Source organism: Psittacula echo (genome assembly GCF_963264785.1).
Source record: "Psittacula echo genome assembly, chromosome: 5".
Taxonomy (NCBI): Eukaryota; Metazoa; Chordata; class Aves; order Psittaciformes; family Psittacidae; genus Psittacula; species Psittacula echo.
The window spans coordinates 75,926,637-75,954,104 of NC_137739.1; positions in this window are offsets into that span (position 1 = coordinate 75,926,637).

Genomic DNA, 27,468 nt, shown 5'->3' on the forward strand with positions numbered 1-27,468 from the left:
TAGTATCTCCATGTAATAATTTCATGGATTTGATAACAAAGGTTTGCTGATTCTCCATCTTTTATAGGAGGTATGGAAAAAGACATGAGATCTTTCACTGGAGTAATGATGAGGAGATTCCAAAATAAACATGCTCCATTTCTAAGTCTAATCCTAGTACAGAGGTTGGGAAAAATGAAAAATCAGCAGTGTGGTTTCATGTGAATTCATTGGAAAGGTGAACTCCTAAAAAGGCTTTGGGAAACTCAGAACAATCATGATTTTTTGCTTTGGTTTCTAATACATTTAAATGAAAGTAATCAGTTCATGTGGGCTCAGAGACAGCACAGGCATCAACACAGGCACACATAGACCAGTTCTTGCATGTGTGTTTTGCTGTTGTTTAGTTCTTCTCATGCAGACAATACCAACAGGGACTGTAATAGTCAGATTTGGAAAGGTGTTAAAGCGTGATGTATTTCAAATATAAAAGTAGCCATTGGTAGTGCTGTGCTTCCGCTCCCATATGCCCAGGGTGTTCAGTGCAAGAAAGTCGTTCTCAATAATGTACAGTATGAGATATTAAAAAATCACCCCAAAACTGGACAGTGATGTTATGTGTTTAGTAAATTTCTAATATTCTGTGTAAGATTTTCTTCTGATTCTGGTCACCACTGGTGAGAAAAATGTCCTGTAGTTTGTAGTTAGATTCCTGCTGTCAGTCTGATTTTCCAGGGAAAAAAGGCTGCTTTTCCTGACCTTTTCACAAGGATTTCAGTGGAAAGCATTGCGGTTCTGAATCGAAATGGTATAACCTGGGCATGTAGCATGCTCTAGCATTGCAGAATTTCTCCACATGGAGTTGAACTGAATGCCAACGATACATTAAAGCTTGGTCTTCAAATGAATTTTGGCCCAAGTGGTATCCCCGTGTTTCTAGGAAGGGGATAAGGACATGAAAGACACGAGTTGAAGCCTCGCTGGTCAGATGAGAGTATCCAAGAGAACATGCATTCATTGTTCATGGCTTTTTGTCGTGAAGGCAGGACAGCAGAGCTGGGTTTGTCACATAATCGTGGTATTATTTTGGTTCGAGATCTGGGTCTGTATGAGTGGGGACTGGTTCATTCTGGTGAAGATTTGCAGCTGGTCCTTTTAATGAATTGAAAAAATGCAAAGCAGAAGCCACCCTCAACCTCTGAGCACCCCCATTGTTCATCCTGGTGTGCTGTGAAGCAACAGGTTTTTCTCGTGCCTTTTATGCAAAACTCTAGATCAAGCATATTTATGCTGTTTGGCAGTCACCTGTTAAGAGTAGTATCTGATTAGCCTACATTACCTTGAAAGTTTCATTTAAATTAAAAAAGGTCCTAGCAAGTACAGTCTGACATTTACTTTGTAACCATGACAATTTCCAGAGATTTAACGTTTTGATTTTGGTTTCCTATTATTTTGTTCAATACCCCATTCATCAATAGCCTGTGAGTTTTGCCAGAGGCACCCCACCCCTCAGCCACCAGGATTAGAATTACATGTTACAGGGAAAATCTCTCTTGATGGCAGATGGTGATCAGTGTTGCCCTGAAATATGACTGATGACTGATGGTTGGAGAATTGGAAATTATATATGAATGGGCTGGTGATGATGTGAACCTGTCCCTCAAAAAAACCCCAAAACAACAAAACAAAACAAAAGAGCAGCTACCCTGCAATGACCCAGCAGCAATTTTGTGTAGTGTGTGAAGCAACTTTTCCTGTTATGTAGCCTGAATTTGGTGACATTTTGTTTTACCAAAAGGTCCTCAGTTTTGTACCAAGGTTAGAGATTAAAAGGAAACATGTCTGTGTTCAGGAAAGGGGTAATGAGTTCACTCATTATCTTGATCCTGTGCCTCTGAGAAGAGGTCAGCTCCTTTCCTGTTCATTGTTTCTCCTCACCCTTGCTACAACATGTTCAATAATGACAGTGAGAGTAAGGGAATTACAGGACTCCAGCCCCATTAGTGTGCAGCTGCCCTCTCTCCTGCTTGCCTGTGGATCTCAGTCACTTTAGGAGACATTTCTTCTTGGTAGGACTCATAAGAGGTCCCCACCTGGCTACTTTCAATGGAGTACTCTGCTGCAGGAATGGTTCTGCCTTTGTTTACAATGAAGTAACTCAGTGAAGGTACTGGCATTGCAAAAAGCTGAGGATGAAGTTGGAAGATACTGATGAAGTGCCCTGTGGTCATCAGGCCACAGGCCATCATGGTGTGGAGCAGGGATGGATGGTCATGGTGGGGACCACCAGCACAGGCTGTGCAGGGGCTGCTGTGCCAAGCTTCGGCTGTGCTGCAGCCATCGCACCTGAGCTGGTCATGCTCAGCTCCTGTTCCCTGGGCAGGAGGCCGGTACCTCTGGAGCACAGTTCATCTGAGCATGTGGAAACACCTGTGTGAGGATGAGGAGCATCACACCATGGTGCTCAGTGTCACTGTCAGCTAGATTTCTCCTGACCGTAAAAATACTTTATCCCACAGCACCCATAGAGCCCTTCCTAATCACTGGAGGGGAATGGGCATTTTAGGGATGCAGTTTTCCTCCTGCAGTGAAAGTCTCATACAGATCACCGGTATTTTGTGCGTTTAAACGCAAAGAGGTCTCAGGTGTAGAATAGTAGAGTAATAGAATGGTTTGGGTTGGAAAGGACCTTAAAGCTCATCTAGGTTCAATCCTTGGCCATGGGCAGGGACACCTTCCACTAGACTAGGTTGCTCCAAGCCCTGTCCAACCTGGCCTTCAACACTGCCAAGGATGGGGCAGCCACAGATTCTCTGGGCAACCTGTGCCAGGGCCTCACCACCCTCCATCAGTTTAAAGCCATTCCCACTTGGCCTATCCCTACATGCCCTTGTCAAAAGCCAGCAGCAAAAATCAGCTTTCTTGATGGTGCCTTTATGTACTAGAAGCTGCTCTAAGGTCTCCCTGGAGCCTTCTCTTCTCCAGGCTGAACAAGCCCAGCTCTCTCAGCCTGTCTCTGAAAGAGAGGTGCTCCAGCCCTCTGGGCATCTTTGTGGCCTCCTGTGTATGTGTAGCTAGCTGGATGTGGGGGTGTATACCCTGGTTTACACCATGTGTGATGGATGCCACCATTATGTGTGCAGTGTTCTGTATAGATACAGCAGCTATTCAACAATGTGCATGTCTGCAGGAACAGAAGCGACCCAGCTGGAAATCCTGTGTCCCTGTACGTCCCTGCTACAGGGACATCCAGCTATGGTGATTATTACTGCACTCCATTGCATCATGCATTGGGGACACTCTGGTTGAGGTGATAAAGTGGCAAATCAGACCAGCACTGTGACAGCACAAAGATACATGAGGAGTCACCAGGACCGGATAACTTTGGTCTCATTTGAGACCTTTGAACAGTTCTGCAAAATTTAACTACTACTAGGGTGAGGGGGTGGAATATGGCTGGAACGGAGAAACAAGTTATGTTCTATGGCAGGGCAGTTAGGAAAAACTGAATGCTGCTAAGATAAAGGCAAGCCCTAGGGTAAAACTCAGACAAAATGGATACTTAGAAAAGTCAGTCTGATGAGCTAAAGAGATTAGACCTGTCCCTTCTGAGTTTAGATAGCTGGTAATTTTAACTTTGGTAATCTTTTGCTTGAGCATTTAACCATGCTAATGCTACATGAGTTATCTATTGTTAAACCTCCTAGAGCTTTTAAGCAGCAGGTGGAGAGACAGCTCAGCAAAGTCACAAATGGGGCCATAGGAAGCATTACTGGACAAATACCAGGGAAACCAGCTGTGCTATGGTGAAAGCTGCATTGCATCCATGGAATAAATACTTCACAATATTTACAAATGAGTGAGAACCTCCAAAAAACACGTCTCTGCTAAATGTCTTCCATTAGAAATGTAGGAATTCCCGTTAGTTCCAAGAAAACCAATTCCATTTCAGTTGTGAAGTCAATATTGCAAACTATTGAGTTTTAATGGCGTTAATTGTATTTCTCAGGAACTTTTAAACCACATTAGTGTCATTTAATTCAACTTCAAAGAACACAAAGAAGATGGAGTTCTCTAAATGTAGTTGGGTCTATTTTCCAAAATGCTCTTTTGAGTACAATTCATGTTACACAGTAGATGACAACAGCAAGAGGAAATTTCCCTTAAGCAGATGTAGGAAGCAGGAAAACCCAGCTAAGATTTCTGTTGATGTTTGTATATTCTGATGGGGTGACTTCTCTCTTGAGGAGTTAATAAGAATACAGTTACATTTCATTTCTAAGCTTGCTGGGCATTTACTCAGAGGTTTATTGTCTGAGGTGTGTCAGTTCCTCCAGTGGCAGGTGAACTTCTGCTGCCATTTTCCCATATGCTTTATATGGGCTGTTGTGGTTCTGCTGCAAAAGGGCAATAAAACCACCAGTCAGATACCAAGGGAATATATGTAGCCATCCCTGCAGGGACCCTTTGGTAGAGATTTATTCAAGAAGAAGTCACAGCATAGATGCTCAGGTTTATATTCAAATGTTGTCTTTCATGGAAAGATCTTTACTGAGAGACGGGAGAATGATTTGGAAATGTGTTATTTATAAACATCTGCTTTGCCCATAACTATTTTTTTTTATGTTTTTTGTGGGTTTTATGTTTGGGTTTTGTTTGTTTGTTTGTTTGTAGGAAGAGCCGTAGGTATTATAAAGGCCTGGAGCATCTTGCTTACAGGGAGAAACTGAGAGAGCTGAGACTGCTCAGCCTGGAGGAAACCCACATCTTATCTATGTGGATAAAAACCTGTTGGGAGGGAATGATAAAGATGGAGCCAGGCTTCTCTCAGCTGTGTCTGCTGACGGTACAAGAGGGCACGTATTAAAACTGTGACATTCCATCTGAACACAAGAAAATACTTTTTTCCTGTGTCAAACACTGGTACAGATTGCCCAGAGAGGTTGTGGAATCTCCATCCTTGGAGATTCTCAAAAGCCAGCTAGACGTAGTCCTCAGCAACCTACTCTGGGTGATCCTGCTGGAGATGTGTCCTGCTTTCAGCTGGGATAGAGTTAATTTTCTTCCTAGTGGCTGGTACACTGTGAGTTTTCCCTTTAGTCTGAGAACAATGCTGATAACACACCGATGTTTTAGTTGTTGCTCAGTAGAACTTACCCTTATCAAGGACTTCTGTCTCTCATGCTCTGCCAGCGAGGAGGAGCACAAGAAGCCAGGAGGAAGCAGAGACAGGACACCTGACCCAAACTAGCCAAAGGAGTATTCTGTACCACAGCACGTCATGCCCAGTATATAAACTGGGGGGAGTCACCTGGAAGACCCAGATCACTGCTCAGGTTGGGCTGAGTGTTGGTCAACGGGTGGTGAGCAATTGTATTGTGTATCACTTGTGGTTATTGATTTTCTCCTTTTAGTTTTATATTCTTTCCCCTTGTTTTTTCCCTTATAATTTTATTATTATTATAATATTAGTAGTAGTATATTGTACTTTAGTTTAGTTATTAAACCATTCTTATCTCAACCCATGGGTTTTACATCCTTTCAATTTTCCTCCACATCCTGCCTGAGGAGGGAGGAAGGGTGGAGATGAACAAATGGCTGTGTGGTGTTGAGTTACCGGCTAAGTTTAAATTACAACAAGGTGGAAGGATGGACCAGATCGCCTCCAGACATCCTTGCCAACCTCTGCGATTCTGTGAAGGATTGGAATGGTACGTCTTGGCAAGCATGTCACTCTCTCCAGTTGAACTTGGTAGTGATATTAGCAGCTATTCTTGTGTCATGACAATGAAGAATTAGTTTTCCCTCCTCAATTTTTTTATTTGATTTATTTAAAGGTAAAAATGACTTATAACTTGAAACCTAACAAGAAAATTTCCCAGACATGCAAAACATACCAACAGCTAATATTCTTTTCATAACTTTTCAATTTTCTTTCCACCATATGGCTTAAATTGTGTGTGAATTAATATTATTCATAAATGCAGTACAAATAGGAATAAGACCAATTACAGGAAAATATTCACCATCTTTTTAATCTCTAAGGTTATGGTAAAGGCTGTTCTCATGCAAATTTAACATCTTAGCAGAAAATCACATGCTGTCAATGTTTGACTTTTGCCCCACAGTACTTGTCAAGTTTGCAATATTTTGCCAACAAATTAACAAGGGATATATTTCAGTGAATTTTTATAAGCCAGAGGGAATCTGCCATTTGGCTTCAAAGTGTCTGCAAGATGCTACATGAGTAATTTGGATCTGGTAGGATTCAGTTCAGAGTTTCTGTTATCTCAGCTGGCAGAGTCCTTTCTGGCTTCTGTTTCAGGAAGCTGGTAATTGCTTTGGGCTGGCTGTGGTGCTGTGCTCTCGACTCGCAGTGGGGCTCTCTTCTGGAGTCAAATGTACCATTTGGATAGTGCAGTAGAGCAAATAAAACGAGAGTTTTAAGGCCTATTTAGAAATTAATAACTACAGAATGGTCACTTGGCAATGATTCAGAAGCTTACCTGTTAGAACTTTGTGTGTGACCTCCATCAAAGCCTGAAATCATCTGTATTTGCATCAGATCCCAACTTCATCTCCACTGATATACTCATTCTCACAGTGACCTAGGGAAGAAGAGGCACAGATAAATTTAGAATGTATTTCCACTAAGCTGGCTTGCTGCCAGACATCTGTAGCTGAGGAGTTTCATAAGCAAAAATTCTCACCTGCATTTTTTTAAAATGAATTTTCCCTGATTGACCATCTTTCATAAACTCGTGTAGTCTGTAAGAGGATGGTGACACTTGTAATAGTTGGTGTGCTTATTTGTATTATGTACTTAAGTACAAGCCAAGTTGGATTGGGCTTTGAGCAGCATGGTCCAGCTCAAGCTGTCCCTGCCCATGGCAGCACAGTTGGAACTGGATGTCCTTTAAGGTCCTTTCAAACCCAAACTATTCTATGATTCTGTGGGTCTAGGAATAAGAGAAGCAAGTTCACCAACAATGGAAGCTATAGCCTTGGAATTATTTGATGCCAAGAAGCTGGGTCTAGACATCAAATACAGCATCAGCAGAGCTGATGATGAGCTAGGCTGGACTTGCTGCAGCAGTTAGGGAGGTTTACGTTCAGTGCTTTTGGTGCTGCTAGGAGACCATGGGCCTTGCTAAACGTGTGCCTGTCCCAGTCTCCTGCTCGGTAGCAGCAGCTTCTTGAGACCCTGAATCAAAGTTTGGACGCTGTCCTTGACAAGCTGAAGTCAATAAACCTGCAGCCAGTCCCTGCCCCACTTTCATTGTAGAAAGGTCCCAAGAAGGCAATGGAGTGAGACATTTGCTGATGAGAAATTTCAGTGTACCCTTTTCTCACCTCAGTTAAAATACAATCTCTTTTAAATTAAATTTGTCTGAGATAAAATATGGTGAAAAAACAGTTAACAGTTTTGCTGCCAAAACTTCAGCTCATTTTTCTCAGTTTTTCACCTACATGACTATACATCTCTTCACTGATCTCTCTTGGTGTTTACAGTTATGTTCAATAAGACCATGCATTTTCTTTCTCATTATTGGAATCTTCTCTCTATTATCCTACTACATCTGCAGCCCAAAAATGTCTTCTGCAGCTGAACCTTTAGTTGTGAAACTCTCCTGCGATAGCGCATCCCCATGTTGCAGCACAGGGTACCATCTCCTGGGCTCAGTTACTTGTACTTACAGGTTCATTTCTGACATGCTTAGCCTATTTACACTTTTTGTTTAAGTATCACATGTTTGAAGCTTGTTGTTTGTGTTATTTGAAGATGTGCAGACCAAGATCTTCTCATAAATATGCCTTCATGAGTGTGATGGCCCCGCTCAGCTGCTGGAGGCCTTCCTTGTCTCAGCTTTGAGCCCATAAAACAAGTCAGAGGATGCTGTCCAGGAAAATGCAGTGGGTAAAAGCACTTTTTTCCCACTTTGGTTGATGGAGGAGGTCCTTCTGCCAAGGAAAATAAATTTTCTGTAGAACCTGAGGTGGATTGGCAGCAAACATAGTTCTGTCTAATGCTGTTCAAGATTGCGTTGCAGATCCAGTCACATGATTGTTTAATCATAAAAATGAAGTCACTGAATCTGAGAGTTCCTTGAGATGTGCTGTTATGTCCGAAGACCAGATTTTAATACACAGAGCTGATTTAATGAAGTGAACTTGACTGAAGTTGTAAGGGACATCAACAAAGTCTTTCTAGAAAATGAAAGAGTTTTGCAACAAATTAATGCCATCTGGTGCTATCGTGTCTGACAGACTCCCTGCATCTGTTACAGCCACAGGAGAGGAGATGTAAAAGACAAGAATGAGATGAAAACCAAATAATATATTGCTTCTGAATTGAACTAAAGCCTAGTCTCTAAGAGGCTCTTTTTAATATTTTGCAGCGCACTAAGAAATACACAGGGATGCTTGAAAGTGTATCACAAATTTTCCGTAAACAAGACTTCTTTATTTTGTTGTTCTTGTGTTTTCCCCACCCCACCTCTTATCCAGACCCAAGAGGTTCACATACAAGCTTTGAGGTAGTTTGATTTTAAATGGGCTGCATTAAAAATATCTATGGCTGCTTCGATAAATTGTAGGGTATTCCTCATGGAGAATATAGGGTTGAATAGGAACTTTAATCTCTCTTCCCTCTCCAGCTCTGGTTCTTTGCAGCTGGAGTTTTCATTTCAAATCGTGTTCCCTCCCAGCCTTCTGGATAATTTTTAATTTGAGTCTAGCTAAATGTACAGGGTTTAGTTAGTAAAAGTTCAGCCACCTCTGTGCTGACCTGCAGCAAAGCACAGGACTGTTGTAGGAGTGTGCAGGAAATACAGCTAAAAACTTCTCCAAATCACATCCTCTGTGACATTTATTAATTGCATTGGTCAGTAATATGAGAGCAAAATGAGACTAAGCATAGACTAAAACTGATTCTCATATATTAGGTTAGACTCTTGCTGCTAATTACTTGACTTCATAGAATCACAGAATGGTTGGAAAAAGCTCACCTAGTTCCAACCCCCTGCCACAGGCACGGATACCTTCCACTAGATCAGGTTGCTCCAAACCCTGTCCAACTTGGCCTTGACCACTGCCAGGGATGGGGCAGCCACAGCTTCTCTGGGCAACCTGTGCCAGTGCCTCAGCACTCTCACAGGGAAGAACTTCCTCCTAATATCTGATCTAAATCTGCCTTCCATCAGTTTAAAGCCATTCCGCCTTGTCCTGTCCCTACATGCCCTTGTCCAAAGCCTCTCTCCAGCTTTCTTGGCAGCCCCTTTAGGCACTGAAAGGCTGCTCCAAGGTCTCCCCAGAGCCTTCTCTTCTCAAGGCTGAACCAACCCAGCTCTTTCAGCCTGTCTTCACAGGAGAGGTGCTCCAGCGCTCTGAGCGCCTTCGTGGTCTCCTCTGGAGTCACTCCAACAGGTCTTTTTCCTTAATTCTGTGTTAACATTTGGTCTATAAATCCTCTAATTTGTATCATTCTACTCAGACTGCAAGTCTTCCAGGTGACAATAACAAGGAGTTATTAACCTCACATTTACCTCCTTTCTTGTGATGCTTTGGATGCTTTCTGTGTGAATTCTGTGCCAGTCTTCAGGCTTTTTCTGGCAGGTATAGTAGCAGGGTATATTCTCTGCAGGGTAGGAGCAAGATGAGCTGAGGGTTTTGGTTCTGCTTCATTCTTCATAGTCGCAGAATTGAAACTCAAACAGAGGCATTTATGTTTTTCAGAGACGATGTCTGAATGATTTTCCTGTATTTCTCAGAATCAGCACTTTCCATCTGCATTTCCCAATTCCAGCAATTGAATTTCAGTTCTGGTTCTCCATTGGCTTGTGTCACACATGCTCATCCGTGCGGATTCACCCCATCATGCTGGCTGATCTCAGCTTTTTTTCTGTGTTGGGAAGGGGAGAAATGCAACAAAAAAAAAAAAAAAAAAAAAAAAACCAAAAACCATCAGCTCGCCTGTTTTATTTCCATCCCTCCCATTTAATTTTGTCTGACATGTGCCTGTCCTCTGTCATGCAGCTTATACAGCTTGGTGATGAGCCCCTGCTCCTACTGCTGATGGGTTGGAAACTGTGCTGGTTCCCTCCGAGTCCTTCAACTATAAATATCTCATCCCTGTTTTGCCAGAGAAAAGGGAGGTATGCTTTTGAAAATTATGCCAGTTTCTCAGTTCTAGTTCTCCAGAAACCCTCTTCCGCTGTGTCTCACATCTGCTGTTGCCCCATAGCTGATGAGGGGTGATGATAAAGTGTGCCCAGCCCCTGACCACACACTGTCCCTGTAGGATGGTCTTTGCATCACCCAGCTCCTCGTACCAGCAGGCTGCAGCATTTCACAGCAGGGGACAAGACATCTGGTTATCAGCTTGTTTGTGCATCTTCTAAAGGCTTTATTTTAGCTTTCGTATTTAATCCTGAACAAGTCTGCTGCTGGTGTCCATTTGATTGCACCAAAGTATTTAGTATTATTGAAACAAATTATCATATTAGTTACATTGCCTGTCTCTCTTTTATGTATGTGCAACACATGCCAATTGATTTCATAAATAATTTAAGCTGTGTAGCTTATGTTATTTCTACTTAACACCTAAAATGATGTTTTAGAGTGTTAGCAGATCTTTGTCTTTCTCTAACCACAGATCTTTACATCTAATGCATTCTTGGGCGTAGCTATGCATTGCAGTCACACCCGAAGAAGTTCTCAGATACTTTGTCCATTTTTATTTTCTCTTATGCACTGGCATTTGCATTTAATTATAAATACTGTGTAAAGAACATATTCTGTTGTTATTCAGTAGATTCAAGAGTCTTTTTCTCATTTGGGGCATTGGAAATACTTTCACTTTGGAAACTGTGAACCAAATGTGGGTTTTAATGATTTTCCCCAAATTCTCCAGAATTTCAGAAGAAGTTTGGGACAGGGAATATCTAACAGGCACTTCCAAGACTATGCAAGGGATCATTTACCATAGCTGTCTCCATAGCACATTTAATACTGCGAAAGTTCAGTATAGGCCTTTCTTAAAATTATATATGAGTTGGGGAATGTGAATTTCAAGCATTCATCAAGGAGCAGAGCAGCATTAATAGTTTGATGGATAGCTTCACTATCAGCTCTTGAAATAATTATGTTTTGTAAATGGAATGCATGAAGAACTCATCAGTGATGCTGGGCTAAGGTAATGCACAAAGCTGAGCGCACGCTGTCAAGCTGCTGAATGGCAAAGTAAATTTTTCACTGCAAAATGTAACGGTACAGTGTGCTCTGAAGTGAAGCTGCTGAGGCTAGACATGGGATGGGCTTTTTGGATCTACTATCCCAGGACCTCTGAGTTTGCATTTCAGAGCCACACTTCTCTAATGAGAGCAGACATTGATATAGTACAGGGGGATTTCTATGTAAAAAAATTTATGTATTTCTATATCAAACATTTCATATCAAAGGCAGCTTTCTAAAAGTGGGCTTGTAGTAGAGGTGGACTCTCAAGGTAGCTTGCGAGGAGCTGTGGTTTGTGCTAAACATACCACCGCAAAACTCTTGCAACACTGCAAAACCCTGGATGCCTGAACTCCTGCTATTGGGTGATGGGAGTCTGAGAATAGATTTCCCACATTTTTTTACTCTCACCTCGAAAATACAAATAAGCAACATAAACAAGTAGCTCAGCCATATCACTTGAAAAATTGGAAATCAAGAGTTTTGCTATTATAATTCTGATTACAGGCCAGGAAGATGCTAAATTTGCACCGCATAGTTCTGAAAGCACATTATTCATTGTCTCACTGAATCATTGGGATGATAGCACAAACCCATTCCTCAATTAGTGGAATTGTCTATTTATTTTGTATTTATAAGCATTGCATTGCCTATTTATTTTGGTTTTATTTTTCTATACGAGCAGATAAGTATTTCTTGACACTGCATATTTGCTGGAGGAGTTCAGCAGGGCTGGAGGGGATGGTGCTGGCTGGTGCCATGCCCTGGTCATGGAGGTCCCAAACCCCTGGCACTGCAGGACATGGGTGGTGCTGGCAAAGCTCCCCTGTAATGGAGTGCCTGCAGGCAGCAGACATAGATTTGGAAAGTGTTGGTCCCCACTGTACAAAAAAATGTGGACAGGGTCCAGAGAAGGGCCATGAAGATGATCCAAGGACTAGGAAGCCATGTGAGGAAAGGTTGAGAGAGCTGGGCTTGTTCATCCTGGAGAAAAGAAGGCTCAGGGGACACTTGATCACCGTATTCTAGTATTTAAAGGATGGCTATAAGGAAGATGGAGGCTCCCTTTTTACAAGGAGTCCTACGTAGAAAAGATGGCTAATTTCAGGTTTTGTCCCTCCTGTTGGATCATGAGGTTCAGAAAGGGCCCCCTTGTCTTCTAAACTCCTTCTCAGAGAGCAGTCAAGGTGCAGCTGGATCCAGACTTAGTCCCAGAAGTGGACAACAGTTTATGTCTAGAGGGTTATAGGTGCACAATCAATCTTTTTTATTGTTTAGCTAAGATTTCAGAGTTCAGCATGCTGCCAGTCACTGAGGATCTGTTGTGGCCAGGAATCTCTCAGCCTCAAAGAGTAACCTCGAGAGGTGTCCCTGCTCCCAGGGAATCCTGACATACGGGAAACAAAGGTCAGGCTGGGCAGTGGGAGCACACTGCCACAGTCATGGCAGTGTTGCTGGTGTTTTCTGAAAGAAACTATCCAGAGCAGGGTTTTGTGGGAGCCCTGGCTTCGGTGTGTGTTTAGGCATCCTAAGTTTCATGCAAGGAGCAGTGTTATTTCATGGCTCAGCCTTTCCAAGGGGTGGTAACTGGGACAAGTGAGAACAAAATCATGCTGCAATTTCCTCTGTGATCCCAAAATGCTTTGGAATGCTGGTATCAATAACTGAGATGGGAAAGGCTGACCTCCTTCATCTTAGACTCATCTGAATGCAACCAGGACTTTTTCCCACCCTGTCTTAGTATTCCACCTCCTCTGGGGCATGCGCCTTGGAGAGGCTGCAGTTCAGCCAGGATCAGCTCTCTTCTTGCTTCATTTAGTCAGTGGTGTGTTACAATCAAGGAGGATATTAGCAATTTTCCATGAAGTGCTGTTTTGATGACACTACCTATCTGAAGAGGCAGCTTCAGGATTCATATATACATTATCAGCTTGGATGTGTTCATTATAGCATTAGTGCTGAGGAGCTAATGCATTCTACTTACAAAACATTATAATTCTGAGCCAGTGTGTAATAGGTACACATCAGAGCCAAGGTATTGTTAATCGTCTGGGTTCTGCAGCTGTGCCTGAATGTACACACTCTTCCTTTACAGAGGGAAGACTTACCATACTCTGTTTCTCCTCTCACTCAGGTTTTCATCCGATGTGATTTTATTAAGTGGCGCCAGTCAGTATTTACAGAATTGCAAGTGGAAAAAGAATCATTATTTTTTACAAAAATTACATAGTTTGAAATGGCCAAGAGAAAAACAACAAAGGAAGAATAACTGTCAGTTTGGCAATGGTTGATTCTGGATTTTTAGTGATCTCATTCTAAATAAAAAATCTATCACAGCCAATAAGGATAACCAAACATTTCCCTATGAAAAAAGGGAAACCAAAAATCTATTTGGTCATGGAAGACTGCCTGAGAAGTGAACAGGGATTGTACTGAAATGGATGTTCACAACATATCCAGTTCCAGCCTGCTGGAGTCCTGGCCATTTATTTTGTGGTGGCTTCTCTGTGAAAGGAGACTGTGATTCCACAGAGCACTGTTTGCTCTATGTAGAAGGCAGCTGGTGCCCATGCTGCTGGCCAGCACTGCGACAGTGATCTTGCAAGCAGAGCCATTCCTCCAGCTCTGGAAAGAGCAGGCTTCAGACCTGTCTCTGAGCTATGCACACAGCAGTCACTGAGGAGCTCTAATGTATACAAAAGACGTGCAAAAAAAAAGGCACTGTTTTTCTGCACGGAGATGCATCATGCACAGGGCCACCTCTGCAGCAAGCTTTGCACGGGGTCTGGAGGGCTATGGGGTGAGCATGCTCTGGTCCCACATCCAGACAAGGGGTAAGTAAGAGAGGTCCCTTGGCACCTGGGGCCATGTACAAGCTCTGTGTCTCCCCTGAGCTGTGTGGGAGCCATGCTGCTCTGAGGAGCTGCACCATAGGGAGACTGCAGCTCAGTAGGTGATCACAGAATCACAGTATCAGAGAATGGTTTGGGTTGGAAGGAACCCTTAAAGCTCATCTAGTTCCACCTTGCAATGAGCAGGGACACCTTTCACTAGACCAGGTTGCTCGAAGCCCAGTCCAGCCTGGCCTTGAACACTGTCAGGAATGAGGCATCTACCACCTTTCTGGACAACCTGAGGGTGCCCCACCATGGCCACAGTGATTGGGGATGTCAGCTGTTCTGGGGTCATTTATGGTGCAGGTTATCTGCTGTGACACAAATCAGGGTTTGTCTGGGGGTCTGTGATGGTCAAGTGGGATTTGGGGCAGTTAGTGGGGACAGTGTATGGGTATGCACTGCCCCTGTCTGTGTAGCAAAGCTGCTTTCCAGGCCATGAACCCACTGAAACCTTTAAAAGTTAGGATAGCCATTTCAAAGCAGCCTATGAAATCTGCTCAAATGGCAGTGATCTGGCACTGATCCTGTGCTGGTGTCTCCATCTCTGCAAATCCCATCCTTCCGCAGCACCGCTCTCTTGGGTCCATCACACTGTGCTCCTTTCTACTGTTTATTTTCCTTCTCTTTTAAATATGTCCTTTTTGCTCTCACTTTTCTCATCGGGGCTGGATTAGAAATGCTGATTGCTCTTCAATTAAAGTGGCCTCTCAGACACTGCAAAGTTCAAATAGTTTTAGGTTTTGCCTTAAATATATCTTTCTGGATTTAATGGGCTTTGCAGACTATAGTTTCAAAGCGGTTATTAATATTATTTGTACAAGGAACTCTTGCACTGTGCTTTTAAAAATAGCCTAAGAATCCTTCAATTGCATTTAATTTCATCAATTCAGGCATATCAAGAGGTATGTGTTGGGCATCACATTAAGACTTGGTCCAGCTATGATGGGTCTGCAAAATGAGGGCTGCAGTACATCTGGCAAATTTAACAGCATCATGGTAATTAACTGAAATTATTGGCTTTTGCTTTCTTTAGTGCTGTTACTATTATTGTTATTATTATTCCCTAGGGAATGTCTTCATGGCAAAGCTCCACTAAGACATACAAGGTGACAACAAATTGAGCAGCTGAGTTAAATTCATACTCCCTGTGTGACAGCGGTGCCCTGCCGTTAATACTCTTTGCAATCTGCCATGGCCTTACTGCTTATTTCAAAGATTATCTCAAGGACTGGAAGATTCACATTCCATCAATTTGCTCCAAATCACTGTGTGGGATTACAAATCCAGTTTGAAATGCAGTGACAGAGGTGCTCTGACAGCCTTACCCCATGCCCAGCATCAGAGCCCCAGCCAGCACTGTTCTGCAGCTTCCTCCATTGACATATAGATGTGGTTTGAAGCCTGGGGGTCAGCTACGCATCCTGGTAACACTGCATCTTGGGGCTGTGCAACATGTGCTTGTGTTAAAGGGTGCTGCAATATATTTACTAAAATCTGCTCAACTCTGCTGTACTTGTTGGCTCTTAAAGGCAAGGAGAACAAGGCATGTGCTGGGCTGTGGAGATGCAAAGCCATTTCTTCCTCAGTCTTGTCTGCAGCCATTGCACCAGTTTACTCTGCAGTTCATAGCTGAAGCTGATGAGTGAGCCTGTGCTGCTCAGACATAAAAGGTGGGAACATCTGAAAAGGCTGAGCTGAATTGGAAGCAGAGCTTCAGGATGGTTTCTATTTCCCTCAAACCAGCCTTTGCCTTGGAGGGTGCAAAAAGCAAGTCAGCAATAGTGGGCGAGTTTTTGTTGGTGGTTGGTGTGCCACAATGGTGATATGTAAAACAGACTTTCACTCCCATTTGGGGTATTTATTCATAGCAGCCTTACAGTACCTAAAGTGGCCTGCAAGAAAGCTGGAGAGGGGCTTTTTACAAGGACATGTAGTGACAGGACAGTGGGGAATGGCTTTCAACTGACAGAGGGGAGATTTACATCAGATGTTAGGAAGAAGTTCTTCCCTGTGAGGGTGGTGAGGCAGTGACACAGGTTGCCCAGAGAAGCTGTAGCTGCCCCAACCCTGGCAGCGTTCAAGGCCAGGTTGGATGGTGCTTAGAGCAACGTGGTCTATTGGAAGGTGTTCCTTTCCATGGCAGGAGGTTGGAACCGGATGATCTTTAAGGTCACTTCCAACCCAAAGCACTCCACGATTCTGTGATCCTATGTTTTCATGCTCTCTTTGCACCCTCCCTTTCTGCCAGCCTATGGCTGTGACCCCTGAAATCCCCAAGCTCACCTCCACCAAAGGTTTCCTTCTGGGATCAGTCCAACCCTCTGAGGACAATGGTACAAAAGCAGCACTAGGCAACGTGGTCAGAGGCTCCAACCGTGTGCTTGTTCCTCCCATTGCACGTGTTGCTCTCCTCAGTGCTCAGCGCTTCACAGCAACTGTCATAACATGCTTGTTAATTAACCAGACAGGAAAATATTGCAATTATAATCTCAAGCAGCTACACATTTCTGTTCTTTGCAGGAGGCAAAGCTTTCTTTCTGTCTGTGAACTCCCTAAAATCTAACAACTTTGATGATGCTGTCTCCCACCACAGTATCTCCAGCTCGTGCCTCTGCTTCAAATCAGAACTCATGAAGAAGGTGGGATAGTCGTCCCTCACCAGCGAATCATGATGATGCCTCCTGCCCCATGGGGCAGCACGGACAGCCATAGGCAGTGGGCCAAAGACACACATCAGCATGTGATGGGAAACCTTAAGGAACCTTTTGTAAAGTTTGGGGGTCTGCACACTGCCAGGTGTTCTGTGCTAGTGGTGAGCCCAAATCAGTCATTGCTTTTGAAACGCTGAGCTCATGTGTCTCTGACATGGCCTCTGAAATCATGGGAAGAGAGTGAAGGTAATCATGGAAAGCAGGGCAGTAACCCTGCATCTCCATAGGACATTTCCTATGTGTCCAGTTAGCCCAATCTCCTTGGTCTCTGTTAAAAACCAGACGTGGTTAAAATGAAAATGTCTCTTTATTAATGAAGAAAAACTAGTGACGTGCACTTAAATGAGGAGAAAGCAATTATCATTTACTCAGATGAATCGGCTGGCATTGCTCCCTGCCACCGTCTCTCTCTGTAGCTAATGAAAATGTGAGGCATGTTGAAGTCATCAGCAACAAATTTTTTGCATTTTGTACTGAGCACAGCTTTAATAGCATCTTCCTGTGAAATGACAGGCAGAAATAAATGTCCTTCAGAATGATTTATACCCTGGATTAGGGGCAGGTTGTAAAAATATACCAGGTTTAAATCACTGTCAGCCTTGAAACAACAGCAGAGAAGGTGGTGACCGCAGTTAAAAAGTAAACAAAACAAGTGTGTTCCTCAGTAGATTGAACTGCAAGATGTCTTTAAAAATAAAACCCATGACTTTAATGTTGTCTGCTTTTAAATTAAATGGGAAATGGGAGTGGTGTGTGCATTTCACAATTGCAATTCAAAACATCTGGATGGGAATCCATAAGCTGTAGCAACTACTTGGAGCAACGACTTGCTTTTAACTGGGAAATACAGAAAAGCCGAGAAGCTAAAATAGTATAAGGAAGTGTTTTTTGAAAGGAAGAGTAAAAATATATAGTCCCCATTTGCAATCTAAAGATTTTGTTTGGTTGGTTTTGCTAAAAACAACCCACCAATCTGAGTATCAGCTTATTCCCCTAAAAGCAGTGGAAAGCCCTCTGCAGTTAGTCCATGCAGCCCTGCCTAGGCTTGTCCCTGCTGTGCCGAGGGCTGGAGCAGCACTGACCCTCTGAGCTTTGCCAGGCCAGACAGCCTGCAGCACCATGCAGCCTCACCTCCAGTGGAAGCCACAGCACAGATACTCCCAGAAACAGGTCTGATGGCCTCTAGGGGAACACTGAAAGGCTGAGGCATGTAACTACTGGATTCTGGAAATCTGCCTGTTTTCCCAAGCTAATATTGCAAAAATGGATCTGAGTTAAAACCAAATCTGTGTCTCAGCACTTTGTCTCCAGGAAGCTGAAGTTATTTCAGTGACATATTTTAACATCTTTTTATCTGTACCTATGAATTGCCATCAGGACCTTGTTTTGCCTGGAAAGCCTCTTCTCCTGGCATCACATAGCTCTAACACACGGCCAATGGCTTCTCAGGGCTGGCCCAGGTGGAGTGCAGAGGCCAGTCACCATGGCAATGTAGTGGCCCTCCATCATCAGGACAATGCTTAATTAAACTGGTCCTGCTTTAGATGACTGTGCCCAATGGGAGGGTCATTCCTAGCTTTCCTTCAGTTTAATATTATTCTGAAAATGTTGTTAATTTGTGTTCAGCTGCAAGAGAATGGCCTGAATGTACAGCTCTGAAACCTGAAATTTTACTGTTGTTTTGCCTTCAATGGAAAATAAAAATCAAAAGACCAAACCCCACAATTCATATGCTAACTAACGCACTGAACATGATGGTAGTGCTGACTGAACCATGGCAGCCCACTTGGCATGGGAGAAGTGTGTGGCTTTTGTGGTACGAAAGGGTTAGAGCACCACACTGGGACTTTGGTGGTGCAACACAAGTGTCCTCTGAGTATCCTGTGTAGTTTTGGACTAGGGCCTGTCTCCTGCCCTGGGCTGCTACATATGCACACACCATGCCTATTGAAGCCATTGTTCACCCTTGTAATACATGAATCCATGGGTATCCTGCTGTTTTCTTGGTTTATTGTCTATATGAGTACAAATCCATATGAATGTATGGTAAAAGGAGGTGCGAGCAGTTAAAAATGCTTTTGAGTTTTGTTTTGTTTTTTTTTTGCAGGACAAGTGGGAATGACTGAAAACTGACAGAGGGGAAATTTAGATTAGATATTAGGAAGAAGTTCTTTCCTATGAGGGTGCTGAGGTGCTGGCACAGGTTGCCCAGAGAAGCTGTGGCTGCCCCATCCCTGGCAGTGTTCAAAGCCAGGTTGGATGGGGCTTGGAGCAACCTGCTCTAGTGGAAGGTGTCCCTGCCCTTGGCAGGGGGTTGGAACTGGATGAGTTTTAAGGTCCCTTCCAACCCAAACCATTCTATAATATGATTCTATGATATGCATGACCCTGTGTAGAGGGTGATTCTAGGGGACACACATGGCACTGGAGGAACTCCTGTGCCCCGGGACAGCTGCCATCATAGCCCTGTACTCAGGCAGGGCAGCAGGGTGATACTGAGTGTGTCTGGAGCACATTTTGATCTGCATGGTAGGTAACAAAGCAGCAGGGAGACATGAATCTGAGCTGTATCAGAGTGTGCCCCAGGGAGGCTGCCCACCAGCAGCAGTATGCACCAGGGAAGATGGGCTGCATCCCACCAGTACACACCAGTGATGCCCCCTGCACTGAAGTACCTGCTGCTCCAGCAGCTGGAAATTTTGAGCATTTAACCCCTTGTGGAAGGGTCAGAAGAGAAGTCTCAGCAACATTTCTTTCTCTGAGAACACTTTCCTTCCCAAGCGATAAAAGCAGGATTAAGACATTCAGGAGGAGCTGTGTGTGTGGAAGGTGTGGTATAAATTCACTGCACGTTGTTCTTGGGGCCAGGATGTATTTCTTATCGGCTCATCCTTCTTCTTTTGTTTTTCCCCCAGCTGCTCCATGGGGACATTTCAATTCCACCAGGAAGACTGAGGACAAACAGTGTCACCACAGCAACATGAATCACAGCAGCCCAATGATATTTTGCCTTGCTGCCTGTCCTCACCTGGTGCTTGAGAAATCTCTCAGTGACATATCTCACTGGCGTATCTTTCTCCAGTCAAATGCCATCAGTCCCTGCTCTGAACAGGCAGAGCAATCCACCCACAGGCAGCAGCGGCTGGAGGTGCACAGGCATGGAAGCATCCTCCTGCCTTTTGGCATGGATGGGCAGGACTCCAGGAGAGTTTGGCTGAGAGCAGGCTGGTGGGGAGAGGTACCAGCAGGGTGGGCAGCATTAGGCTCCAGGCTTCCTGGTGGAGGACTGCTGCAGTGTGGGGTTAGAAGCAGAGAGAGGAAAAAAAGCAAAGGGAAATGAACAGGGTCTCACCAGACAGAGCCAGAAGGGAGGAATGGGCCTTTTTCAGGTGATGGTCTATTCCCATCCACTGAACTGATTTTTATTGTCCCAGTGCACTTCCAAGGAACTGTTTTCATAGAATCACAGAATAGTTTGGGTTGGAAGGGACCTTAAAGACCATCCAGTTCTAACTCCCTGCCATGGGCAGGGGCACCTTCCACTAGACCAGGTTGCTCAAAGTCCCATCCAACCTGGCCTTGAACACTGCCAGGGATGGGGCATTAGATTAATTTAAAAAATTATTGTTCCTGGTTGCATTTTAGGAGGTTTTGTGCAGCGGTAAGTTGGTTTACCTGATGGATTAATGCCTTTGTGAATGCTAATATGTAGCTAATGCCACAAATGCAAAGTTAAATATGGTCTATGTTGTTATTACGATCATAATTTGATTAAACCAGTTTCCACAGTCCAGAGAAATGAGTGATTCATCATTGTGTTTGCTCACAAATGTGAGCAAAAAAGTGGTGTTGACCTCTGCAAATGTAACTGGAGTTGGTTATGAGGCTATTTTTTTCATAGAAGTGCATTGTTTTTATAGTCCCTTCAAACATGGGGAACACATTTTGCATGTGGAGCACTCGGCAGCATCACGAATGCCCATGTATCAGGATGCAATAGAAACACACTGGAAGCAGCAGACCAAGAGAAGAGGCAACATTCTGACACCAAGATGGGGCTGCAGAGAGGAAAAGGAGCATCACAAGAATGACAGGACATAGCACAGCCCAAGCCTTCACATAGATCAGAATATTTTGCTTTTCCTTTCTCATCTTCTGGGGCAGAACAGGTACCACTGTATGTGCTATCAAAGCTCCTTCCAAAATCCAGTTTCCAGTCACAGAGAAGAACTTTGGGCTGTTATCAAAACTTTTTTATCACTAGTTATATGCAGAAAGGCTGCCGAAGTATAAATGAGCCAATACTACAGTGCAGAGTCACAAATGAAGTTACTATAGAGGATGATTAGCTAATTGCAGTTAATTAATTTGAAGACATAGCACCCAGTCCAACAGAAAGTATCATAAAGAAATTATTTTTTGTTGGTTCATGTCTAACAGGGTAATAAGGCCCCAACTATTTTCCTACAACTAATTCTTTGTTTGCTTTACAGGCTGATACCTGCTGATAAGATGCTTTACCTTCAAGTGAGAAATTATCTTAATTAACTTTAATTGTTTGCAGTAAATTTTATGCAAATTGAGACATTTAAGGAACAGAGCAGAGATTCAGCTGTGGCTTGGGGAGTGGCTGAGAGCACTAAACTTTTCTTATATCAGTGGGTCTTTTATTCTTAAAAATAAGAATGTGCCTCCTGGGGTGTGATGCTGGGAGGAGGTGGGACGGCAGCCGTGTACCTGCACGTGGCATCTGAGAGAAAACGGTGTCATAGATATTTTTTCCTTTTTTTCCCCCAGAAAGGTGACTACTTAAAACTGGCCAGGGTACATGCTGGAGTCTTGTTCCAACCCCTGCTGACAAAAAAGAGGCACTGTGACTGTGTATTATCTTCTTGTATTTCCCAAACTGCTAAATGGCTACAGCCTGTTTTTATTAGCAATTTTCTTTTTGAGTACAAATCAGATCATGCCTCTTGCTAGGAATTCTGGTGACTGACAAGGACTTTTACTCTGGAAAGGGAAGCGTGTACCAAGAGTACATGTAGAACAAAAACATCCTTAAAGGGGGTGTATTCAAGACCATTAGAATAGTTTGAGCTATTTATCAGCAAACTGGATGTGCTAGACATCCCATGTGAAGCTGCACGTGCGAGGAGGGTGCTGGGCACCCAGCAGGATGCCTGGTGGGAGCCCAGCAATCCCCAAGGGTGCTCAGCTGTGGCTGCCCAAGTCTGAAGCAGTGTCCTGTGATTGCACTGAATCTCTGCTTGAAAACTAAACCCAGATGTTTTCAGTTTTCAAGAAACTATATAATCAGGATGTGGGGCTAGGCTGGTGCTATGAAGCAGAGAAGTAGGATGGGAAAGCTTGCCCTGAACAGTCCTGTCTGTTGAAGCTAGTAAGTGGTGTGTTGTGCTTTATGCATTTCTTCCCCGCTCCTTCTGGTTGAAGTTTTTACTGTCTTTTCTCTGGCATTTCAGCTTTCCCAATGTGTTTGTTGCTAGGGAAAAATGAATGGTTGGATTTAATGAGGGGAGGCTGAGCTCCCCTGGAACTTGCTTCTTGCTGTTGTGGGTATCATGTGTTGATATTTTTAGTGCCGGATTAAATGCCATTTGGGTATTATAGCTCCCTTTCTCTGGAATGAGGAGAAGCACCTAGGCATGTTATACTTAGTGCTTTCTTTTTTTAAAATGTAGGATCTTAAAATGTTAATCAGATGAGCCTGCATCGTACAGCAGCCCAGGGACAGGCTGCTCATTTCATGAGATAAGTCTCTTTCTAATAATAACATCAGTGGACTGAAAATATGTTTTCATTTAATAACTCAGGAGGAAAATATAATGTTAAGATGGGGGAAGGCTTTTTTCCATTCTACAGGAAGTTATGACACAGAGTGTTCCAAAGGAACAGCTCTGTCTTCTTATTGTGGTTAATTGGCTCAAACTGGAGTTGTGGGGTTTGCTCTCTGTTGGGGCTGGGAAGAAGGCAGAGAGCTGACCAGCTGTTTGCACTGGAGCTTAGAGTGAGATAGTGATTTTGGTACTTATTTTATGTAACTTAGTATCACTTCTTACTGCAAATCACATTACAGCAGGTGAGGTACTTTCTAATTTAAATGAAGACAGCAGTTATTTGCTTTTCCTTTGGGGAGTAATTTGCTGTAGCAGATCCACAAAAAAAACCCTTTGTGATGCCAGTAGCACAATAGAGAGCAGTCCTGTAACCTGGTAAGTTAGGAACCCCTATGTAAAATCCTGCTTTTGCAGGTGGGAACTAGATGCCTGGTTCTTGGTGGTCTTTGCAGGCAGCATAGTGCTGAAAGCACAAGACCCAACTAGTTTCTAAGTAGGCACACCTGGGCTGTGTTGGCTATGGGGGGGTTATCAGTTGTTATGCAGAGCAGACCCATGTGCTTGCTGACCTCTTTCTTCATGGCCATGTTCTTGTGCCCTCTGCTTACCTAAGGGCTGAATGTTGCTCTGACCTGATCCATCCTGCTGCAGGTGAGGAGGTGGGGGGGGGGGGGGTCACCTGGTGAGTGCTGAGTTGGAGGCTCAGGAGCCACCAAAGAAAATCAAGCATGTCTGTTCCCTGTCCTTACTCTTCAGGTGCCTGGCTACCTCTGAAATCAGAAACAGCCTGGACAACTGTCCTGCAGGTGGGTGTCAAATGCTGTATTGCTGTAGCTGGCTGTGGTTGCATTTGGGTTGTTGTCAATACTTTCCTCATGCTGTGCTTAGCCCAGTGCCTCTTGTAAAATTGTTTGTGGTCAACACCAAAATGACTTTAAACAAATTATAATGAACTGTGAACTTTGCCAGTAAGCTTTAAGTTTCACTTTTATGGTTTCAAAATGTTAATGTTTTTCAAAAAAATACGAAAAGCAAGCCTGTGTTCCTTGGTTCTCCATGTGGCTGTTTGGTTGTACACGTGACATCTGAATGGTGATTAGTCTTTGATGTTGGGGAAAAATGAGCAAGGACAAACTGGCCAAACTCTTTGTTTTAAATTGCAAACATGGCTTCTTCCTTGGCTCCTGATTCACAGTGTGTTTGAAAATTTGGGTTGTAGAATAGCCCAAATTGGAAGGGATCTCAAAAGATCAGCTGGCCCAACCTTTCATGGGAAAGAGAGCTGCTATGAGATTATCTAGGTATAGATTTAGCTTGCTGCTATTTGGAAGTGTAACCCAGTAGCAAAATAAGCTTTGCAGAAATGAATATAGTCTACCTTGATAGGATTTTTGTTTAATAATATCAGCCATGATTAATTTCCTTCATTCCTCATCTTACTGAGGAAAGTATTAGAATGTCATGAAACTAAAGCATATCTCATGAAAAGTATAGTGAAAATTAAACACTAAACCAATGTCTCGCTTCAGTCAGTACCCAGCACCTGAATATTCATTTTCTTCAAAAGTTTTCATTTACTGTGATCCTGGCCTTTGGCTTGTCACGGTTCCCTCAGTACTTTCTGTTGAGTCAAAAGCTGTTTAACAATCAAAGCTGTTTAACGATCAAGCTCCACTGATGAGCATCAGGTATTTTTAGTTTTGAAATCCTCACACTGCAATTATGCTGTATTTTCCTGTGCAGTGGCTTTACCTTGTGGTAAAGCATTGGTTTTACAAGTGACTGCCACCAGGTATGGAGGATAACATCCAAAGATACTGAAGAAAATGGGACTAAGCCCTTTTGCATTTCTGCCAATGTTGCTTTCCACAGCACAGGAAACTTGCTGGTCCCTTGCAAACAGCATCTGCTCCTACGCTGTGAAATGAGACCTGCAAAGATTGGAAGGTAGTTCTCATAACTAGACTTTTCATATATATCTAAAAAGTATACTTTGTGAATTTGAGATGTAATTAAATTTGCACTCTTTAATTCCTATTATTGCCAACTTTTTTCCTTATTTCAAGGAAAAAAAAAATCCTTTGACCTGTGACCTTTTCTTGCAATAATTGCCTTTGTGACCTTTTCCTGTGGCTTAGATTAAAACAATAACAGTTTCTCATTATTTGTAGCTTGTAATCTCTACTTATGATTCAGAGCAGAAATGAACAGCTATGATTTCTTTGCTGAGCAGTTAGAGTGTGGCAGTGATGCTTATTTAGACAATTTCTCCCCTTTTCTTGACCCAATGTCTAACAAAAAGTCAGTTACCTAGCCTCAGCTATCTGGGTCTCTGAAAGCTTGGCATGTTCTGCAGCTGTCTTCACTGAGAGGAAGCTTATACAATTCCAATTTAGGTGAAATGGAATGTGCTTTTCAAAAACTTAAATATCTATGACCAAAGACTGAAGTTGAGACAATTTTATGCTTTTTAAGTTTTTGTTTGGATAGAATAAAAAGCATTATTTGCAGAGAGAAATGTCCATTTGAGTCTGTACATTGCAGTCCAGGGCTTTGTATAACGTTAGTAATTTGTGTGCTTAAAAAATTATTTGCAGCAAGTTAAGAAACATCTGATCTGCAGAGGAAGCTGGTGAAATCATGTTTGGCTTTTTTTCCTCAGTCATAATTGTTATACAAGTACTGTCTGAATTCAATTATTGTATTTTTTCTTACTTGAAATTCTTGCATTCCCTGAGATTTTTATCTTGGCTTCTTAGATTTGATCAAATTTTAAGTGTGAATCTGTGGTCAATGAAAGAAGAAGGGTTTAATGGGGCAAAACCAAAGGGATGCTGTATGTGGCTGCATGCAGATCAAACTGGTGCATTTTGCCAGGAAAGCCCTCACCCCTCTTCTTCTGTCTGTCAGTGGTTTTGTTCAGGTAAATTTACTACTACCGAGACACACTCTGTCAGTTTAAAAACCTCTGTCCTTCACCGCTACGGTGGTCTGTGTGTCTCTAGTTTGGCTTGGGCAGGTTAGCTCTTAATGTAGGGGAAATTCCTGCTGTGCTGCAGTAGCTGTCACCTAGGTGACTTTACTGTTAAATGCATCAGCATTTTACAAAAGTGAGAAACAAATGAAGCATAGCAGGATGAGTCAATGAGTTTTTAAAACTGGTGTCTTGTTTAAAGAATGTAATTTTCAATCAGCCAGTTTAGGAAAATCAGTGGGAGATGGGTGTGCTCCTGGGTGCAGGATGGGGAGAGGGAGCTCTGTGTGTGTGCTTGGTCACTGCTGGGGGATGCAATGAATGCCTTGTGCTGACTAGAAGTTGCTGATGGATAGAGTCAGAAGTTGCTGGTAAAAGTATATTTGTTTGGTGAAATGCCCATTTAGAACAGGGCACAAAAAAGCAGTGCCTAATAGGAGCCCAGTTGTGCAGTCTTACTTGCATAAAGCTTTGAACTGCAGTTTGCTTCCTTCCCTTTGGTTCACTTGGGCAACATCATGGGGATTCACCAAAGGCTTGGACCTCTGCTGTGCCAGGTGCTGCCTGTGCTGTTCTTGTTATTCCAGATCTGGTGGCTTGGTTTTTATCTTCCAAAGATGCCAGTGGGAAGTAGATATAAATTGAAGGCAAACCATAGGTGTTTCCAAAGGGTCAGAGGGAGGAGGAGGAGTGCAATGGGCTGGGAAGTGATGGTTCTGCTGTGTATAAAGTGATTGAAAGCCAAAACACCTTACTGTATTTCACAGAAGTCACCTGCATGTGGCAGCTGCAGAAGTGTTTTAGCATCAGGATCTAAATGCTTGAGATAACTGTAAATTTGATCTGGAGTTATAAAAGAAGCCCCAACAGTTTTCTTGCAGGTTTTCCACTCGTGTGACCCAACTGTGCTGTGACATTTGGCTCTCCATGAGCCAAAGGAAAAGAGGGGGAAAGCATTTTTGGGATTGGGCTCAGGCTGTGCAGGGGTTGGCTCCTCCATAGCCATAGGGTGAGTAGGCTGAACCGAAGCTCTTGGAGAAGAAGGGTCACTGAATTAGGAAGAGATGGAAGTACCTGAGGGGACAAGGGGTACTTTTTTGTGGAAGTCTGGAGCTTCAACCTGTGTGACCAGCATCCCTGTCCCTACTTCTGAGACTGCCATGCTGACGGGTCAGACATAGGTGGCTTGGCCTGGCTGGGGCAGAATGAACCATGGTGGGATCACACTGGAAGTGATTAGTGAAAACATAACTTGGGTTATAATAATTTCTTGTAAGTTTGCAGAGCATTTTTGTTAGTGTTCACTGCTTTGTGACCAGCAGGTTACGTGCTTGCCTGTGCTTGCTACTTGCTTTATCAAAAAAAAAAAGCCATGATCCTGACACTTTCTTTATGAACGATGCAAAAGAGCCTCAAAACCTTTTCTCCAGACTTCAAACATGTTCCTGTTGCCTTCAATTCACCTGTGGATTCTCTTATCCAAATTGTATTAAAAGATGACAAAGATTTATTTCATTATGTTTTTTGAAAGCAGCTTGCTCAACACTAATAACTTCCCAAGGTACTGGACTCTTGTCTTGCTGTCTTCTGCTCTAGTTGGTGATCTCATCAATGTGGATGTTTGCCAGATCCTTCAAGGGAAGGGAGGACACATCATTGCCCCATCTCTGGAAATGTTCAAGGCCAAGTTGGACAAGGCTATGAGCAACCTGGTCTAGTGGAAGGTGTCCTTGCCTGTGGCAGGGGGTTTGGAACTAGATGATCTTTAAGGTCCCTTCTAACCCAAACCATTCTGTGATTCCATGTCCACTGGAAACCTG